Source organism: Crocuta crocuta, unplaced genomic scaffold (assembly GCF_008692635.1).
Source record: "Crocuta crocuta isolate KB4526 unplaced genomic scaffold, BGI_CrCroc_1.0 scaffold578, whole genome shotgun sequence".
Taxonomy (NCBI): Eukaryota; Metazoa; Chordata; class Mammalia; order Carnivora; family Hyaenidae; genus Crocuta; species Crocuta crocuta.
Genome location: NW_027527442.1, coordinates 926,470 through 943,358, shown reverse-complemented (window position 1 = coordinate 943,358; position 16,889 = coordinate 926,470). Strand labels below are relative to the sequence as shown.

The following is a 16,889-nucleotide window of genomic DNA, read 5'->3' as shown; positions in this document are numbered from 1 at the left end:
ACACAAAATGTAAATGAATCTAATTTGAAACTAGGAGAAACAGAATTGTAGAAAGTTAATTGCTTTGTTTATTTAGGGTGATTGGAAGAGTACTTCTTGCTCAAAGGCAAACCGTAACTTGGAACTTTTATGTGTTTTTTTTTTTATCTGTACACTGAAGTTTCAATACAAAGAGTAAATTGATTTGGGTGCTTTTCAGTGCATTCTGGCTTGTGGGACAGGTGGGTGGCTCAGTCGGTTAAGTATCTGACTCCAGCTCAGGTCATAATCTCACAGTTTCTGAGTTCAAGCCCTATGCTGACAGCTCAGAGGCTGTAGCCAGCTCCTGATTCTGTGTCTCCCTCTCTCTCTCTATGCCTCCACCATTCATGTTCTCTCTCTCTCTCTTTGTCTCTCTCTCAAAAATTATGGGGCACCTTGGTGGCTCAGTTGGTTGAGCGTCTGACTTCGTCTCAGTTCATGATCTCATGGTTCAGTGCATTCGAACCCTCGGACAGGCTCTGTGTTGACAGCTTGGAGCCAGGAGCCTGCTTCAGATTCCATGTTTTCCTCTCTCTCTGCTTCTCTCCTGCTCTTGATCTGTTTCTCAAAGATAAATAAACGTTAAAAAATAAAAATAAATAAAATATAAACATTAAAAATATTTAAGTGCATTCTGGTTTGCTAACTAAACATCAAGAACCACAATGTGGATATTTTCCTGGTGAATTAATCACAGTTCATGATTTGGACTGAAACTTTTCAGGCACTATGTTGTTTATCTTCACATTTATTTGGGATTGACCTAAGAAAAATGAAAGAATAAATATCCCTAGAAAAACTTGAGTTAAACACATATACTGTTATTGTTACTCTTATGGGCTAAATTGTGTCCCTTGGAAATTCACATGCTGTTACTCTAATCTTCAAACCTCAGAATATGACCCTATTTGGAGATAAAGTCTTCAAAGAGGAGATTAAGTTAGAATGAGGCCATTAGGGTGGAATCCTAATCCAACTGGACCGATGTGCTTATAAAAACATGATAATCCAGAGCGTGTGTGTGCACAGAGAAATGCCATGTGTGGACACAGTAAGAAGGCTGTCTTTGGCAAGAAAAGAGGCCTCAGATGAAAACAAACCTGCTGATATCTTGATCTTGGCCTTCTAGGCTCCAGAACTGTGAGGAAAAAGCAATGCAGTGTAAACCACCCAGTCTGTGGTACTTTGTTATGGCAAACTCCTAATGCAATTAATATATGTAGTAATTATTACAGAATGAAGTATATAAACATGAAACAGACCAGATCCTGTACTTTCTGACCAGCATTTTTCTCCATAAACTAAACTAATATAGGCAATAAGTTAGTAACCAGAAAACAGATTCTTACTTGTATAACTCAATAATTAATATTTTCACACTAGGAGAGCCCAGGTTGGGATTCACAAAGCCAGGTCCAATAACTGATATGAGCCAGAATAATCTTTAGAGAAATAAAAATATTAAAGATCTTGGAACAGATTTTTTTAAATTTTTACTAAATGTACTCAAACCGAATTACTGTACTAGCACCTTAATATTGTTTTGACTTTTCATTTTGTGTGGATATTTTTGTGGGCTTGTGTTTGGATGTGCGTGAAAACAAGTTGTGGTAGATTTCCTATTACTTTTATTAGGCTAAATAAAAAGAGGAATCCTCTGTTATCTTCCCGTTATTTAATTTGTTCCTGAGTATTAGGATTTCATTTGGATCTGGTTTTCTCATGGAACAGATGCTCAAGGGTAACAGTAACAAATTAAGTTTTTGTTTTAAATTTTCCTGCTCTTTAATCTGAAACTTGTAAATTTATCTTCAAATAATTCTAATATTCATTCTCATTTTCCAAGCATGGAAATCAGGGAAACATTAATAACAAAAGACCTTTTATTGAGACGTGTCTTTCTATAACAAGGAGACTCCTTTGACAGGCAACTCCATGTGCATCTGATTGTTCTGAATTGTATCACAGAATAAGCCTTGGCTGTAAGGTGTGAAGCCTTTTAGGAGACAGAGGTAAGGTGACGATGTTTTTGGAGGACTTTGGAGAGCCAATGGGCGGACTGAGTCAGCCAATCCATTAAGGTGCCTGATCTCCTCAGGACAGAGCTTCTTGCTAATTAGAGCTGTTGATTTGTTTGCCTGAGTTAAACTTTACCATCAAAAGGGTCTCTCTAAATGCAGCTTGCTTTATATCCCAAAGTGGCTTTCTTCTATTTTTCATTTCTGATAAGCTCTCCCTCCCTACCTTTTAGGGTTGGTATTTTCTATCTTTAAATATATAAATATGTTTAGTTAGGTTCAAGTCAACTATCACAGAGGTGAGAAGCCCTTCTGCTTTGTTAATATCAAGTTCCATTATTGCTACTGAGACTCTCTGTGTTGAGTAAGATGATGTGTCATCAGACTGCCTATCTAAGTGTAAAGACTATCTATACACTGTGAAGTATATACGATTTTACTTACGTGCAATCTAACATGTTAGCCTAGAGTGTTAAGGATGCTTCAGAATATATAAAACTGTCAGAGATTGAGGACAGTTTATTCATGACAGCAAAAGCAATAGCCTAGATACCAGCTCCCCATCCTTTTTTCTTCGCATTGGTTATTCAATTTCCAGTTTCTACAGAGTGACACAAGAGGGCCAGGAGTTGACTGCACATGCCGTTGGTTTGTTAAAGAAGAATGCTTAGCTTAGGGGACTGGAATATTTTGTAATGGTCAATAAGCACACCTGTCCTTTGTTCTAAAGGGAACTGCTCTATCTTTCAAGGCTATTTGAAATACAAATATCTATGAGAAGACAATCCATATCAAAGGGCAGTCAGAACCATGCTCCAAAGACTTGCAGAAATGTAGATCTGGGGGAAAGTGTTCGCCAGTATAAGAGATGATGCCTTCTGAATGAGATATTTTAATGGGTTTATTGGAAAGTGACAATCAGTGGAGAGGAAAAACGCCTATGATATCACAGTCCAATTAAATTAAATACATATTTCTTGTTTTAAGTCTTTTTATTTATTTTGGGAAGAGAGAGAGTCCATGGGAAGGGCAGAGAGAGAGGGAGAGGGGGAAAGAGAGAAGGAGAATCTCAAGCAGGCTCCATACTGTCAGTGCAGAGCCTGATGCAGGGCTTCAACTCATGAACCATGAGATTATGACCTGAGCCGAAATCAAGAATCAGTTGCTTAACTGACTGAGCCACCCAGGTGCCCCTAAGTACATACTTCTTAGTTTGTGATATATTGTTTAATCTTCTAAGAACAGAAAGAAAGTAATTCTTCAGGAAAAGAAAAAGAACTAACAAAATATACAAAATGTCCAAAGACAATTATTTTTTTCCTTAACTGGTATTCTCAGTTTACTGTACAATTACATTATGTTGTACATAGAGTTACTTGCAGCTATTATTTTATAGTTCAATGAAATGACAAGCTAAATAAAATTCTAATAAATAGCTGGATGCCATACACATTACATGATATAATCTAATATTTACATATTGTACAGCTGGAAATAAAAATCTGGAGATATAAAAATGTACTTTTATCTATAATTATAAAAGCTGGATAATAACATGTTACTTTAATAGCTATACCTTAATTAAATACCATATTTGAGAAAACACACACACACTTTTTTAATTAACAAAAATTTTTAATTATGGTTCAATTTATAAAGCAGTAAACTACTTAGGTACAAAAGACCATATATAAGATGTACAGCACCGGGTCTCCTCCATACACTATTCATTCAGGATTGTACAACTGTTGAGTAAAAACTGTGAAGAGTTTGGAATTTTTCCTTGCTTGTAAGATAACACATCTGCTTGTAACACTTGCATAGATGTTGGCAAGAGATGAAAGAACCTTGACTCTGAGACAAAGGATTCTGGTAATCATGGTATCACACAACAGATAGTGTGAGCTTCATGTTAGCACTGGTTCCTTTTGCCCTCTGTGGAAAAGAAAAATAAAAGGATTAACTCAACAGGTGTAGGAGTTCAAACTCATTCCTAAGAAAAAGCTATTGCACACCTCCACGACTAACCCTCCATTTAAACTCTGTACATCGAAGCTCAGGTGAATCTCCTTAGTTGGCAACACTTTTCCTGTATTGTTAAACACCATTCCTGGAGGTAATAATATGTTCTCTCTGACTGCACAAGAAGGGAAAGTCTGGTTTCCTCCAGACTTTGTGTCTAGAAGTTTAAGCCTGTTTCCCTGCAGATTTTGCCTCCTGTGCCTTTTCTCATCACTGATTCTGCTCTGTATCCTTTAGCTATAATAAACTATAACCATGAATATAACAACTTCTGAGTCCTGTGAGTCCTTCTAGCAAATCAGCAAAGCTGAGGATAATCCTGACATACACCTCAAATCTCATGGCTGAGATATAGAGTGGCCCATGCCATGTTGTGCACATTGTGAATTTGTCACAGTTGAGGGACACTGAGTTTAAGAGACTATAATCTTTTACAAGAGCTAAAGCACTTCTGTCCCACCATTGCCCTGAAGCAATGTATTGTCTATATTATCTTGTTCAGGAAACAAACTTGGCCTCTGTCCTTGAGGAAAACACTACTTCTTCTTCCAAGGCTGTTTGCTATTCATATGTCTCTTATGAAGAATAGTCTGGAAAAAAGTTATTATAGCCTATGACAAACATATCTTAAGGTGATCATAATCCCCTTCTCTTGAGCTGGGCAGAGTCAGCAACTTTCTTCTAACCAATATAATGTGGCAAAATTAATGGAACATCACTCCCTTGATTTGGTCACAATATATACAACACACACACACACAATGGTTATATGTTATATATTGTATATTGTGTATTATGTATTAAATGATATTTAATATGGTCATATATTATATATTACACACCATCATGTCATATGTTATACACATATATATGTTTTATACATATATTATAATGTATTATAATGTGTGTTATATGCTATATACTACATAACACATGATATATTCTGCATATGACCTTCCATCTTGATAGCATGTGCTAAGGAAAACTTTCCTGCTGAGCTTGAAGATGCAAACTGCCATGTTATGGATGACCTGTGAGGAAGGCCATGTGGTGAGTAGCTCTTGATGTCCTATAGGTCATGAGGAGAACCTCCAACCTATAGTCAGCAAGAAGCTGGGATCCACATTCATACAGCTAGAGGAAAATGAAATCTGACAAGAGCCTGAATGAGCTGGACGCAGAGTTATCCCTCGCTGATCCTCCAGGAGAGTGGTGCATGGCCAACCTTGAGAACAGCTTTGTGAAACCCTGAGCAGAGGACTCAGCTACATTGTGTCTGGACTTCTGATCCCCAGGAAATTAGTGATAAGAAATGTATACTGTCATTAAGCTGCAAATCTGTTCACAATGCGTCATCCAGCAAGAATAACTAAAAGAATGCTTTTGCTGGAAAAGATCCAGAAATACCAGAGACCCATGAATAATTCTCCCCCTACTTTGTACTAAGGCAGTCCCTCAATACAGCCCCAAACATATCACATCAAAGTAACTTTCCCAGTCAAATAATAGGCCATCAAATTCAACAAGACAATTGAAAATAGGCCCCTAAAAATATAGTTATTTCTCATTTTTTGGTCACGCATATGTCATGACAGCCACTTTTGTTTTGTCAGTGTTATGATAGTACATAATATAGAAATGAATGAAACATGGATAATGCCTTAAAGAGTTTTCAGTCAAGTAGGAGGGGTAAAATACTGACTTTCAATGCAATTGTCACATCCTTTATGGGGAAACAATCTCAGCTCTACATCAGTTAAATGTGCCCCCCCCCATATACAATTGCACAATGTGTCCAATTCAAACTTGTTTTCAGCAAATATGATGTACTGAGAACACATAAAGAGAAAAAAGTCTTACTTTTTGTAGTATTGAAATTTCCAGCACTTTTCCACCCCATCCCTGTAATAAAAGAATATGTTAGAGGTGATATCACCCATGAGATACTTAGGATACAATGCATAATCAATTGAAAGCTTTCCTAGAATCCTGGGTTTTGCCAGTAACTGTACGACTGTTGTTTTGCTCCAAGGCATATGCAAGCAGAAAGACAGCACTGAATTATTTAGGAAGGAAGTGGAACTTTAGATGCTATTTGTGGACAGGGAAAGGGTAAGGTAGAAGGTAATGTAATGATGCAGCTGGTGGCCAGAGACTACTTCTTTTGAAAAGAACAGATTACTGCCTATGTATCTATTTAAATATCTATTGTATATATTGGGCTGTCATATGATATACAAAGGAAATATTTTCCATGAATTCCTTGACATTTCAACAGAATCTATAATTCTAAGTCTGATTTGTTGTAGATTATTTTTTAGCTGTCTAATCTGAACATGAATAGATTACTTACTACAAGTTACTTTCACATGTGCAGATTGGAAAAAACAAGAGTTGCATGGGAATCCACTTACATCTGAATTCATTTTAATGAACTTCTCATTTACATGCCTATTTCTTAACAGGTAAGCCATGAACTTCTTTGATGTTCTTTAGGATTATATGTACACATGTTTTTCATGTTTGTATGTGCTGTACTTAATACTATACCTTTGTGACTTGGAAGTATATAACAAGAGTTCTGATTTTTTTTTTTTAAAGAAATACATATATGAGGGGCACCTGGGTGGCTCAGTGGATTAAGTGCCTGACTTCGGCTCAGATCATGATCTTGCAGTGTATGAGTTCGAGCCCCGCGTTGGGATCTGTGCTGACAGCTCAGAGCCTGCTTTGGATTCTGTGTCTCCCTCTTTCTCTGTTCCTCCCCCACTTGCACTCTGTCTGTCTCTCTGTCTCAAAAATAAAGTAAAAAAAAAAAAAGAAATACATATATGAGAACTTTATAACCAGCTGCCCAATGTAAATATTGTGGCCAGAGGCTAAATGAAGGCTAGTTGTCTTCTATACACATTGACTTCCATGGGTTTCTTTTGCTTTTCCAAATCATATTTATAAATATTTAATACATTGAGTAACTTAACTATTATGTTTTATTAAGAAATAGCTAATTTCATGAAGGATAAGTCCAAATGAGAAGTCTGATATTTTGCCAAAGAATAAAATGGTGTTTGAGTCATTTAAAGCAAGCATAATATCACATGGCAGAAAGTCTGATATCAATCAGTCTGATTGATATCAGTACTAAAATGTGTAAGAGTTAGCAAAAATATATTTGTAAGATCAAATCATCTGTTAGTGATTCTACTGAGTTATTTTTAAAATTTTGAAAATAATGTTAACATAAAACAGGATTTTTCAGAACCTGGTCATAAATTTAATACTTTATTTTTTTTTTTACTTTTGCAACCAAAACCGAGTTGTACCTAAACTACTTATTTGAGGAAAGTATTTGAACTCAAAGAAACAGCAAGACATTGTGTATGTCTCCATAGCTATCCCACTGTTATGTTCTCTCATAGGGATACAAAACCTAGATTCTCCACTACAGTCATGACATAAAACAATAAGAGATTTCTTTTAATTGAGAATTTCTGAATAAAGTCTTATTCAATTATAAGGGTATTCGGCATTACAGTTTGAGGTTTTAATAATAGAGAAAAACATATAAACACTGTATGCGTGAATTATATGCTATGTCATAAATTATGAAAAAATATATGTTGTATAATAAATTAAACATTAGATTGTATGCTGTATTATAAATTATAAATAAGTTTATACAAATATGAATTACATATATATTTCTCTTTGCTAGTGCGGGATACTGATCACAGCTGATTATCACTTCCATATGACATAAATCCATGTAAGAGATCTGAAACAAGATTTCAGGTAACAGAACACATCCATTCTGGTTTTGGAAACAGAAATTTTAAATCAAAGAGTTTATATTATGTAAATAATTTATAATAGAGTGGACACAGAAAGCAGAAAAGTAAAATCTGTAGACACAAAGTATAGAATGTTTAATAATTCTTGTATTAGTCACACTTTGTTGTAAGTCGCCAAAACCCACGAAAATCATCTTTAGTGAAACATGGACTTTCATGAAAAGAAAATGGAATTTAAGTCTAATGCAAGCACGAGAACAACTCCAAGAACCTCTGGATGAATAAGTTTGGATTAGAAAACCCGCAGAAAATTGTAACACCAACTCCGGCCATTGCACGAATTTCATGTCGGGTTAAGTGATCGACTGCAGAAACCAGCAGCAGAAAAAAGAAGAGTAATTTAGCAAACAGCCAAAGGGATTGTTCCACTGGGTGGATCAAATTTCTCTTTGTGTGGTTTTTTCTTTGTATATGTATACTAACTCTTTGCCACACAGATAATAAACATTCCAGAATTTACTTTTCCCTGTAGAGATACATGGGCAAATAAACAGCCCCATTTTTCTTTTGAGAGACAAAAATACGAGTTGAGCTCTATAAGAAGATTAACTAAAATGTCTTGAAAAAATTCACTAAGAACTAAAATATATTAATAAGGAAATTGATGATAAAGATGGTTAAAATCCCTTTTGGTTTAGCTAATAATCTTTTAGAAGACATTCTATAAAATTGTAATAATTTCAAGAATCATGGAAAAGTGATGCTAACTAGATAAATTCCCCAATTGTGCATTTGAAAAAACTGAATCTCATATAAATACAGTGGTTTGACCCTGGTCATCCACCTAGTTAATAAGAGAAAAATCAACGTGGCATGTATTTGTTTGATTTTTGTGAAAAATATAATACACATATACAATTATAATTTACAGAGTTTTATTGTAATTCTTATATACTATAAACATATTAGACTTAATATACAAATATATATGGTATTTCCCAGAACAAAAATCATGTATATACACATATACACGTACACATGTGTACACATACATATGTGTACATTTGCATATTTGTACACATATATGTATATGTATATACATAAAGGTATGTACATATGTATATGTACTTGTATATGAATATACATTCATACCTTTATCTTTAATAGTCCTTTTTGCATTTCAATATTTCAATAATCAATATAGGCATCTATAGGGTAAATATTTTCTTTGGAATATTTAATTTGAAGAACATTTCAATATTTTAACCATCTTGTACCCTTTCCAAATTTGTGTAATTTTTCTCTGTTGTTTTATATTTATCAGTCTATCATCTGTCTATCACCTATGTATCCATCTCCTATCTATCCATGTATTAGGCAAATAATTAAAAATGGAATGCACCATATAGAATATACATAAATATAAATACTCGGATACCTATTAGCTTATCTTATTCAATTACTTTTTGAAATATTAAAATACTATAATTTGTTCTAAAATTTCTTTATATGTACCACATACAAATTTTTATTAGTATTTGAGTATCATATGCATGCCTTTATAAATAACTTGTAGGATTTTTTTTCTTTACCTTTTTTGACTATTGTATTCAAAAATCAACTTCAGCAATTCCCTAAGGTAAAATTTGATGTCTCCTAATAGCTTTCTTTGTATTCTTATTTTTTTTTCAGTACTCAAATTATCCTATGCAGATAAGGATGTAGTATATTCATGTATACATGTGAGATGTTTGTGTATACATGTACTTATCTACACACACAAAAAACATGCATGCATGCACAGTCTATTCTTTTTATGTGTGTTACTTATATTCTATGAGGTCTTCCTGAATCCTGAATTAGTTATTATTAAATATTGCTTCCATGTGAAATACACAGTTACCCTTCTAGGAGTCTCTGATTACAATATGTCTGTCAATAAATACATAACCTTGTTTTTGTATGTTTGCAGACATTTTATTTAATATATTTTGTTGACTTATTAACATTGAGCTCATGGCCAACAGCACCATACTTTGTATCTGAAAAAGCCTATCTAAAACACTCTGTGAGGCATACCACAACCATCTTGCACTTTGGAAAACTTACACTTTTGGTACCACACTTGGGTGCCATTTTAGACAGTGAAATCACCCCCCAAAATCATAAAAAATGCAATAAATATTGCAAAAATAGACCATGAAAAAGATAAAGCTGAACAAGGGTGCAGAGCATCATTTTTTTGATACCAGCAGAGAACTTGTATATTGGGTAATTCAAATTTTCCACAGCTTTACATATGTTTGGAAATGGTTGTGAAAACAGAGTACTGATTCTGGTTTAAAATAAATTTTATTGAATGGGTGAATCTACAAATAGCATCCACAAATCATGAAAATCAACTGTATATGAATCACATAATAAGGTACAAATAATCTCTGTTACATGTATATCCTCTATTACACTTCTAAGTATAAAACTTTAAAGAGTTTATTGTCTTTATAACATAAAACTTGATGTAATGAACCATATTCACTGGGTCACTGCTGGTTGAAGAGATTTTATATTTATATTTATATTTTTTTTACTTTAATAGATTTTACTATCTTGGAAAGCAATAGGTGCTAGATCCTATATGTCTTTTAAAATTAAGATTGATTANTTATGTGGAAACTAATTTGACAATAAACTATTAAAAAAAATAAAAAAAATAAAATTAAGATTGATTATTTGAACAATATATTTCAATCTTAACTTGAATTTGAGAATCTTTCTATGTGTTTGTTTGACTTTTGGATTTGATAGTCTCAATATATTTATTCATTTTCTTTGAGCATGTTTTTCTTTTAAAAATATTTTTTAATGTTTATTTATTTTTGAGAGAGAGACAGAATGCAAGCAGCAGAGATGCAGGGAGAGAGAGGGAGACAGGAATACAAAGCAGGCTCCAGGCTCCAAGCTGTTAGGACAGAGGGACTTGAACCAAGGAGATGGATGTCATGACCTGAGCTAAAATGGGATGCTCTACTGACTGTGCCACCCACCTGTCCCAAGCATGTTTTTCTTTTTTAAAAAAATTTTTAATTGTTCAATTTATTTCTGAGAGAGCAAGAGAGACAACATGAGTAGGGGAGGATCAGAGAGAGAGGGAGATAAAAAATCTGAAGCAGGCTCCAGGCTCTGAGCCAGCTGTCAGCACAGAGCCTGATGTGGAGCTCGAACCCATGAACTGTGAGATCATGACCTGAGCTGAAGTCGGACACGTAACCAACTGAGCCACCGAGGCGTCCCCCACCCAAGCATGTTTTTTTATTTGATCATTTTTCCAAACAATTTATAAAAACTCTTGGTATCATATTGTCAGTATTCTTTTCTCTATAATCTGAATAACTAAAAATCTTTATATACTTCTTTTATTGATTTTTGTTTTAATATTGTGTCATGCAATGATTTTTATTTCAATATAGTGCANTATATAGTTATCTTTTGATTTTCTAGATCTTTCAATATCAATGGGTGTAGACTAAAGAAAAATTCCAATGGCTTGGACTCTAGCCAGAGGATCAGAAAATGGGGAGCCTAGCCAGTTGGAAAAAATTTATAAGGTAACTGGTTTGCTACAGCCAAAGAGCTTGGAAGAATATCTGGTCCCATCTCTACCTACAATCACAAAAGCCAAATACAGAGCTCAGACTTCCACCTTTTATCAACTATAATGAAAAACCCAATCCTTCCACTAGGGTGGTGTTAGGGATGACTAAGATCCAAGACTTTTGTCCTTTCCAGACTGTAAACTTTCCTTCTCTCTTAATTCTCTTCCCCTACCAATGTCAGTCAAGACCAAGTAAGGACATGTCCATCCATCCGCATCATCAATGGAAGAAAAATGCACTTTTCAAGAAATGGTACTGTAGCAATTCAACATCCTTTGTGGGGAAGAGAGGACATACCATAAATAAAGTTTCATACCTCATAAAAAATTTAACTCACAGTGCATCACAGACTTAAATGTAATTTCCAAAACTATAAGACATTTAGGGAAAAAAATAAGGGAAAATCTTTGGGATCCAGGATTAGGCAGGGGGGTTCTTTGACTGACTTGACTTCAAAATCACAATATATAAAAAGAACCATTGATAAATTGGACTTGCCCTATGAAAGGCTCTGTTAAAAGGATGAATAAACAAACTATATACTGGAAGAAAATATTTGCAAACCACATATCTCACAAAAGGCAAGGATCTAAAGAATATAAAAAACTAAACAACAAAAACAACAACTCAGCAACAAAATCTAAAGTAAACAAACAATAATCTTAGAAAGTGAACAAAAGACATGAGGAAACACATAACTAGAAATAGTATAAAAATGTAAATTAAAACTAAAATGAGATATCACTTCACATCTATTAGAATGGCTAAAATTTTAAAAATACTAACAACATCAAATGTTAGAAAGTGTGGAAAGAAACAGAAATATACTGCTAGTGGAATGTCACATGGATAGATACTCTGGAAAACAGTTGGGAAGTTATTTTTTAAGAAACAATAATAATACATACACACACATATACAAAGCATGTTAAGTACAGTGAACCCAAAAACTATAACTTTGGCCATTTAACACAGATACATGAAATCTTATGTTCACACAAAAACTTGTATATGAAAGCCATCACACGTTTACACATAAGAGCACAACCCCCCAAAAAAAGACAAAAAGAAAATAGAAAATCTAGCTCTTTTCATTTAGCAGATCCAGGCTTTCATAAAGAAATTCCTTCCATTGCTAACACAGAGAGTAATCACAATGTGTTTGGCAGTTTTTCCTAAGGGCCGGAGACTGTCAGTTGTTGCTCATATTATTTTTCCCTTTTTTATTATATTAATTATTATTATTGATATCATGTCTCTGCTCTAATATTGTAGTGTGTGTGTGTGTGTGTGTGTGTGTGTGTGTAAGCAGGAAGAGAAAACAAGAATTCAATGTAGAATACAGATGCTTTCATTTTAGAACAGTTAAAAGAGAAAAAAGTTATATAAAATAATTCATGAGCAACAAAATATTTTCTTTTTCTTCTACAGCCAAAGAAGAATCATAGATGATTTTTGAACAGGATCTATGACATGATCAGAACTGACCTTTTGGAAGATTTATTTAGAAATGGTGCACAGTAGACATGAGTAGTAAGAGCCTAGAAGTAGTCTCTGAGCTAACTGGTCTTCAAGGCAAAGTGTCAGTTACATGTCTTAATTTCAAGCCTTTGCTCAATAAATAGTTAAAGATTACTCGAATAACTACATTTTGTGAGATAAATTTAGAGAGCAGTGTTCATCTAGAAAACTGTGCTAAAATCCCTTAGGATAATATGGTAGTTTCCCTTTATGGCACTTTCAATGTACTTAAGTTTTATTTGAATATCCAAAGACTATGGTCTTGTCTTCACAACACATGGCCTTCTGCAAGCTCACTGGCTCACGTCTCAGTGGAGGAAGAGCCCTGGAGCTGGCATGAATACTGACCTTCAGTTTTTTCATTTTGAGGATCATCCATTGTTATTATGTACTTTTTGTGATGTGTATACCTTTTGTTATGAATTCTGTTTTGTAACTCTCTGTCACTGAGAGGTACATGAGGTATGCTTTCTTCCCGACTACAGACAGATTTTTTTCACCACCACAGCTTCTCATCTTAGAGACGTGGGTTTTAGCAACATTCAAGTTCACGTTACATTTAATGTCTAGTGACCTATGTATGAGTGATTCTTGTGGTTCTAATTTGTTGCCATCATCATCTACCTGTGTGGTTTTTTAGGTTTTATCAATTTTTTTCCTCTTCTGTGCCTGTAATTTGAAGATTTCTCTCTTCTGGGGACATTATAGATACCCTTTCATCCATATTCTGATATTTAAAGACTCTCAACGGTTTAGGTTTCTTTTTCAGTAGGCATGATTGGAGGTACATCTATTATAAGGTCATCTTCAGCAGATTCTCCAAGATTTATTATAATTTTTGTTGGTAATTATGATTCACAAAACATGTAGAATCATGCATCTCCCTTTTTTGGCTCACAAATTTTTAATAGTACCTTTTAAAAAGTTCTTCATAGGTTTTAGAAAGAAGGAAAAATTCTCTATAATTTTATAATTTAGAATTTTGTGGAATTCAGATCTATTATATTCATATATTTCTAACTTAATAAATGACAATAGTTCCTTTCAATCTTTTTAAAATGTTTATTTCTGAAAGAGAAGGAGAGAGACAGAGCAGGAAAGGGGCAGAGAGAGAGGGAGACAGAATCTGATGCAGGCTCCAGGCACCAAGCTGTCTGCACAGAACCCGATGCAAAGCTCGAATCCACAAACTGTGAGATCATGACCTTAGCCAAAGTCAGATGCTTCACTGACTGAGCCACCCGAGCGCCCTTTCAACCTTTTTATTTAGAAAAAATATTATCACTTTTGTTCTTCCACAAGTAGCAGAGATTTATCTTGGAATGAACACAGGCTTGGTGTTTGTTTTATTTATCTATACCTACGTCACAAACTACCCAAAGTTTAGTGGATTATTTTATTATAGTTCAGATATGGTGGCACCTGAAATTCAGGCAGAGCTCAGCTGGGTGATTTTTCTGTCCATATGACGCTGACTGAGTAAGCATGTTACACACAGCTGAAGACTGGACTGATCTGTGGACTCTAAGACGGTCACACACATACCAGGTACTTTGTGGAGATTGGGGGAAGGCTGCTATCAGTTAGGTGCCTCTTTCTTTTAGGTCTCAGAGATTCTGTAAACGATGTCTCAGTAGAGTAACTGGAATCTTAACTGATGATTCAGATTTCTAAAATCAAATATCTGAGAGCAGGAAGTGACAGTGGTCACTCTCTAGAGATCCAAAACCGGAAATTGGCAAAGCATCAAGAACTGGTCAAGGATCCAAAGAGCCCAGATTTGGTGGAAACGAACCTGAACTTCACTTCACAACAAGAAACATAGCAGGGGCACTTGGGTAGCTCACTTGGCTAAGCGTCGGACTTCTGATTTTGGCTTGGTCATGATTTCAGCTTGTGAGATTGAGCCTCACAATGATCTCAGCGCTGACAGCATGGAGCCTGCCTGGGATTCTCTCTGTCCGTCTCTCTCTCTCTCCCCAACTTGCACTCTTGTTATCTCTCAAAATAAATAATCAAACGTAAAAAAAAATGAAAAGAAACATAACAAAGTATTTATAGTATATTTAAAATATCAGTGTCACCGTTGAATATCAATTAGCAATTCAATAGCTAAGTAGCTTTTGACATTGAACATACAACTTAATTTCCCAGATTTTAGTTTCTTAAGAATAAAAAGTATATAATTTACTTATCACAATGAGTCTTGGCTGAAATTGAATGAAAATATTTCTCTAAAAGTAGGCTACTATCTTTCCCATGGTAAATGTTTATCATAGCTTAGGTTTTCTTTCCTTTTTCTTCATTCACTCTGTCCTTACACAGACATTATCTTACCTTGATTATTTTACTTGCCTTTTCTGGACTTCTACAACTATATAAATATTGATTTTACTAATATAAATATTATTTTTGTTCTTGTGTTAATGTACTATTACATTGTAAGCAGACATAAGCCCAGTGATGATTGCAATATAGAAATCTATGGAATGTATGGCCAAAGATCATTTAAAATAAAATGAAAATATAATAATCTACACTGAGATTAAAAAGCAGTTACAATGCTTCAGGTGTTTCTCCACCTGCAGTAAACCTAGTTATGGGACAAGGCAATTTCTTTTAAGTAATGGAAAATTGAATTATCTATCATGGCCTCAAGAATGCAAATACTAGTGGCAATTACACATTATCTAAACTCAACTTATTAAAAACTATTTAATGGAAATAGCTCAAATAGGTCCATGACAGTTATAAATCACACAGAAGGACCTTAAATCAAACTAAAATGTATATCATATCTTTTCTTCTAAAACAGGCAATGTGCCTTTAAATGTATTAATACTAGTTGACATGGGGATTGAAACGTCCATGTAATACAATGACTTGAGATGAGAGCTGTTATATTCTCTGGTATAGTCTTTCTAACAAGCTTAGAGGAAATTAAATTTACAAGACAAGCTTTCCGTCTGTGAGTTTATCATTCTGCTATACAATTAAGATTGCAGATATCTTCTCTCTTCTTATTAAATCCTGTAAATGTGCCCAGAGGCTACTGCAAAGGGAATATCCACAAAATGAGATCAAGAAATACATAAATAAGAAATGCGAGTTTAGTATTCATTACTCACGATTTCCAAAGTGTGCATGAAGGATGAGCAGAACATTTATATTCATTCTGCTTGGCTAATATTGACCTAACAGAATGTTTGCAGTACAACATTGTGATGTCAGGGAGTATAGACAAAAAAGGAACTTCTAGATCATGGGCTCAGGACCTTCATTTGACAGATAAAAAACAAACAGATCAATAAAAACAAGTGAGCAAACAAACAAATTCTTGAGGCCTAAAAAAAATTCTGAAAATTCAAAGACCTAGTAAATGACAGAGACAAAATACGAATCTCAATATATATAGAATTCTCTTTACGAATTCATTGCTAACTCTTGCTTTGAAATGTAATCTTTAAAATCCTTACAACATACATTCCAATATTATAAACTACCTTTAATCTACTCTGATGACCCAGTTGATAATCTGACAGCCTGTAGTTTCATGGGAATCAAGGTTTCTACACTACTAAATATAATATTAAATATAGTAAATGTATATAAATCTATTTTACTTCCACTATTTGCAGTGACAGAATTGCATTGCTTGAAAAGCAGTTTATCTTCTGATCCTTAGAAAAAGAATTGGAATTCAGTATTCAGATACTTTAATGTAACATTCAACTAAAATAATATTGAAAAGCAAATAATAATCTCAGACTGCCCAGAGCTATGAAATGTAATCAGAAGCATGTTTTTCAGAAAATTTTTATGAAATTGATTTATATCATATTTTTATATTTTATGATTAAATA

General features: G+C 34.1%; 1 long non-coding RNA gene across 1 annotated transcript; it reads right to left on the bottom strand.

Annotated features, from left to right (window-relative positions):
* Positions 1-3,689: 3,689 nt before the first annotated feature.
* Positions 3,690-16,216, bottom strand: LOC144229041 (uncharacterized). The gene is made up of 3 exons (XR_013334337.1): positions 16,155-16,216; positions 5,922-5,963; positions 3,690-3,974 (listed from the first exon to the last, which is right to left on the bottom strand). It is a non-coding gene; the product is annotated as an uncharacterized LOC144229041 (long non-coding RNA).
* Between the last annotated feature and the right edge of the window lie 673 nt (positions 16,217-16,889).